This window comes from Crocuta crocuta, unplaced genomic scaffold (assembly GCF_008692635.1).
Source record: "Crocuta crocuta isolate KB4526 unplaced genomic scaffold, BGI_CrCroc_1.0 scaffold31, whole genome shotgun sequence".
NCBI lineage: Eukaryota > Metazoa > Chordata > Mammalia > Carnivora > Hyaenidae > Crocuta > Crocuta crocuta.
The window spans coordinates 12,378,856-12,384,334 of NW_027528362.1; positions in this window are offsets into that span (position 1 = coordinate 12,378,856).

Below are 5,479 nucleotides of genomic sequence, written 5' to 3' on the forward strand. Positions count from 1 at the left end.
GGACGAGCCGCCGCCCGCACCCAGCCCGGCAGTGCCCGCCCACTCGGCGTCTCACGACCCGTAGAAGCCCCGTGGCCCCTGGGCCTCCGTCTCCCCGACTGGACACGGGTGGCACAGAACCACGGCCCCGGGGTGCCGGGAGGGCGAACCCGAATACCGCTACCAAGTGCTCAGCCGCGCCCGAGCGCTAGTAGCGGCTGGATCAGGGCGGGGTGAGGCGGGGGGGGGNTGTCTGCGCCTCGCGGTTCCGCGCCTGCGGGGCGGTTCTCTGCCCTTGGGGGACGAGCCCTTACGTACCCTCAAAACCCCGCGCCGCCTTGGGCTTGGGAGTCTCCACGGCGCGCACCCGGTCACGCGGCTTGTCACGTGACCTCTGCNGCGGGCGGGACGCATAGCCCCGTCCCGGGAGGGGGCGCGACGGGCAGTCAGGCGGATCAAGGGCCATCACAGGAGCGCAAGGAGACCTGGGTGCGGCGTGACAACCAGGGGCAGATGTCGGGGAGCCCTGAGGGGTGCCTCACCCGAGACCCCCCCCAACCAGCGGGGGGCGGAGGAGGGGACCCCGCCCAGAGCCTGGGTGCAGGCCGGCCCCCTGCGGTGGCTCCGAGCCCCTCACGAGAGCCGGCCGTGTGCGTCTGGTCCACCTCTCGTCACGTGGAGAACGCTCTGGAAAAGGTTAAAGGAGCCTCGCGGGCCGTTCCGGGCGGCACCCGCGACCTCAGCCTCGGACGCCAGGGAGACGGAGCGGACCGCGTCGTCCGTAGGGCCAGGCCCTCCGGGTGGGCGGCACCAGCCTGCCGGGCGTGTGGCGCGTCGGCGCCGACGGGGGTGACAGCGTTTCCAGTGAGGCCCCTGCAGAGCGCTGTTCTGCAGTCCTGGTCGAAACGGCCAGGCGACACCGGAAATATATGCACCCAGTTTTCTCCTGATGTTTATTCTGAGGCCCGCAATGTAAATTGTGCGTGTGTTTGCAACTTAGCATCCTGCCCGGTGAACACCAACACGCCCCTGAAAGTGGATCCGTCTAAGCAGTGCCCAGCGAGTGGGTGCTCGCCGTCCGACCCCGTCGTCGTCGCCTCCCGGGCCGCAGGCAGCTTCTGAAAGCCGCCCCGGGGAGGGTGGAAATCCGGCCACGCGGCTGGGGGCGACGTTCTCCCTGAACGCAGGGCGGCCGCTCAGGCACAGCGCAGAGGAGCAGGTTACCAGGCGGAGGGGAGGTGGTTTCTAAAGGCTGATGGAAAAAGCTGGTGGCGTTTGTTCTCGCAAATAACTGCATAAAGACCCTGGAAGTGTTTCTGGAGCCACAACCCCGAGGAGGCTAATTTCTGGTGCAGGAAGGGTGAGAAGCTGGAAAGACGTCTGAACCTGCAGCGTCTGGGGCTTCTTGACTCCACTGATGCGAGCGCCCGCATCTATTCAGAAGGGGCGTGGAGGTGACGGAAGCAGGTCTCCAGGGTCTCCCTCCTCACCCCACGCCAGCATCAAGTCGTGTGTTTCCTGACAGAAGCGTGAACGTCCTTCCGGCGGAGAAAGCGCTCTCCTGGAGGGAATACGTCGTTATGTTTCCTCCAAAGGTTTCCGAGAGACGGTTATCCAAAGACTCAATTTTCCAGTCCCGTCCCCAGCCGTCGCCTGCCACACTCGTCCCTTATCTTCACACCCATCTCTCGTTACTGCCTCTGTGGGAGCCTTGGGAGTTGGGAACAGGGAAGGCCCTGCTCGCCTCCCTCCGCCCCTGCTCTGACTCAGACTCCCCCAGGCAGGGGGAGATGGTGGCACCCCACACGGAGGGGCCCACCTCCAGCCGCTGACTCCAGGGCACCGGTAATCTGTGGTGCCAGCCGGGAACAAGCCTCAGGGCTCCTCAGCTGGGAGGGAAAATTCCCCAAAGAGAAAAATTAAAAACAGAACTCCCCTAATGACCCAGCAATAGCACTGCTAGGAATTTACCCAAGGGACACAGGAGTGCTGATGCACAGGGGCACACGTACCCCAATGTTCATAGCAGCACTCTCCACAATAGCGAAAACATGGAAAGAGCCTAAGTGTCCATCAACAGACGAATGGATCAAGCAGATGTGGTTTATCTATACCATGGAATACTCCATGGCAATGAGAAACAATGAAATCTGGCCACGTGTAGCAACATGGATGGACCTTGAGGGTGTTATGCTGAGCGAAATAAGTCGGGCAGAGAAGGACAGATACCATATGTTTGCACGTATAGGAGGATTAGGAGGAACTTAACGGAGGAACATGGGGGAGAAGAAGGGGGGAAAGGGAAGGAGGCAACCCATGAGAGACTCTTGAATGCTGACAAAAACTGATGACTGATGGATGTGGGGGGGGCAGGGGGGAGGGTCATGGAGGGGGGCACTTGTGGGGATGAGCACTGGGTGTTATATGGAAACCAACCTGACAATAAACTATTTGTAAAAAAAAATAAATAAAATACATAATTTAAGGGAGAAGAAAAAGAAATGGTGATCTTACCGTGTTTCGTTTGGCTTCTGTCAGGAGGAAGAAGACTGCCATGGGCGGTGCCACAGTTGCTCACTGGGGGGCACAGCCAGGCTCCTGCAGCCCGTACTGCAGGGGCCTGGGGTTCCCGGCCCGTTCGTGCCCGGACTCTGCCTTCGGGGCCCTTCCCCCAGAGCACCTGCAGACGGCCTCCATCCCCCAGGCTGTCACTGCCCGGAGGCCCCCCCGGCAGCACGGGGGCCTGGAGAGGGGCATGGGTGTGTGGTGGTCCCCCGGTCCCCAGCCTATAAGACGTAACTGTCTTCCTGTGTCACTGAGGGCACGGCACGCTGGCCACATGCAGAAATGAGGCTCGGTCCCTGGAGAATTCACTGTTCGCCCCCAGCCGCTGTCATGTTTCCGCTGAAACTATCTGCACACAGACGCCCATCTCCTAGTGCTGCTTGGGGAGGGCCTCGGGGGACACTGGCCTCCGGGCGGCTACGGAAGAGGGAGGGGACCCCACGGGAACGAGCACCACACTGCACCCTGCACACATGAGCTCACACAGCCCGTTCGGCCATCCCGGGGGCGTCCTCAAGGGGACACTGATCCATACCCCATGCCCCTACTCCACCTGGGGACCAATCCCAGCCGCGCCTCACCCCTCTCCTCTACCATCCTTCCCCTTTCCTGTTGACCATCATCTCCTACCTTCAGATTTCAGTCTCATTCTCAAAGTTGGGCCCTTCTTCGCTAACGTGTTCATAGAGTTTACCTCTTTCAGGGACCTGCCCACCTTCCATGTAGACGAGAGTCTCCTTCTAACGACCTGGTCACAGAGGGAACTTGACCACTTACATTGTTCTGCTGCTTTGGTCCTTGGAGGGGGTCCTATCCTACATGGTTTCACTACCGTCCTCACACGCGGGTCACCTGACTCCCAAATGAAGGAGGACGCTTGTTTATGTTTTCCTGTAGCTTCCACAGACCTCAGCATAGAGTTTGTTTTATTTTGTTTTTATGGGGAGGAAAGTTCCAGTGGCATGAGGCTCATAGTTACTCATTCATCTGATTTCTCCGTAAGTGGTGTTGGATTTACTGAGTTTTTCTTTTATTGATTGATTGATTGGTTGACTGAGAGAGAATGAGAGCAGGGGACGGGGGAGAGAGAATCCCAAACAGGCTCCACACTCAATGTAGAGCCTAATGCGGGGCTCGATCCCACGACCCGGGAACCGTGACCTGAGCCAAAAACAAGAGTCGACACTCAACCAGCTGAACCACCCAGGTGTCCCAAGTCTGACTTTTTCTTATCTATCAATTTCACTCCCGCCATGTAAATTTGCTCAAAGACGAGCCACCAACACAGTCCATTTTCTATAACAAGAGGAATTGCAGTGCGTGAGGAAGACGATGCTCATGGTTAAACAGCAATGCGACCTGAAGTGGTCACTGGCTGTCTTCCCTTCTCTCCCCACAATGCAGTTAAGGCCCACGGCCAGCACTTCTGCAGCAATGGATTCTACAGTATGCAAAACCCTTGACTCTTCCCCAGCTACAACTTCACCAGGTGGTGAGAAGACTGGAAAGAAATAGGACAGATGAGCACAGAGCTGACATTGTACCTCGTTACTAAATCAGTGGAAAGGGTAGAGCGTGGCCGACTCCAAATAAATCCTTCTGTGTGCTGGGGCCAGAGGGTTGAAGAGCAAATGGGGAGATGAGAGGGGCAGAGGGAGAGATGGACATCATCTCAGTTTAGAATTCTGTTGCTAAATTGCATTTCATTTCCAAGAATTTGCTCCATCTGTTACCCTCCTAACAGTCTAGACAATTTCAAAGTATTACATAATTCATCGTGGCTGAATATTTTCCTGTTTACTACAGAGTTAGTCTACAAAGGTCACTGATAAAATAATCTTTTTAACTGGTATGAAAAACATCTCAAAAATCCAAGAAACTCAAGAGTGAACCACACCAGTACTTTTTGATACTGATTCATGGATAAAACAAAACCACAACAGGCCTGATTGTCCTTGGTTTCTGGCAAGGTTTTGACAGATGTCAAAAAGAGAGACAGATCAGTTTGTCTCTGCACCAGTAAATGAAGACTATTATCTGTGGACGGCCTTTTCATTTTGCGGTGGCCTGCTGAGCAGAAACCTAACGCTGGTGGCACAGGACAGGCTGCCCTAGTTAGACACCAGAGCTGAGTTAATGCATGATGTGCTGCAAAATAACGTTTTGGGAATGCATTTAATGGAGACATTGAGCACTTTGACTAGAAAGATAATAGAAAAGAGAAAAGGAGGCAAAGCAGAAAGACAGAGAAAGAGAGACGGAGGGAGAGAGGAGGGAGCAAGAAAAGGAAGGAAGGAAGAAGGGAGGGAAGAAGGGAAGGGAGGAAGAAGGGGGGAGGAGGGAGGGAAGGAAAGGAAGGGACAGATGGAAGGAGGGGAGGGAGGGGAAGGGAGGGGAAGGGGTGNAAGCTATCAAGGCACATATGAAGTTAACGTAAGAAGAGGGATCCCGAGCATAATTTGTGCCGTCAGCAGGAGCGCCCCCTGCAGGCCCTGCACAGACAACACTCAGCGTCCCCTGGAACCCAGGAAGGAGGGGAGGGGAGGGGAGGGGAGCCCCACATCAGGTTCTGTGCTGTCAGCTCGGAGCCCACTTGGGAATTCTCTCTCTCCCTCTGTCTCTCTCTCTCTGCCCCTCCCCTGTTCTCTTTCTCTCACAAAATAAATATTTTTACAGGAATTATTTTAGAAGAAATAGAAATACTTTGCTCATAGAACTAAGTAAAATCTAATTTTGAGAGCTAGATTTCACACACACAAAACGCATAAATACTAGGAGGATGTGCGTACTCATCTCCACGGAATCTCAGAATGTGTCTGAGGCCCAGACTCATCAATAAATAACCCTATGGTTTGGTCAACATTTTTGCAAAGTTAATTTGAATTAGCCATGTTAGAACTCAATTTCTGACCATCATCTGTGGCTTAAATGTACA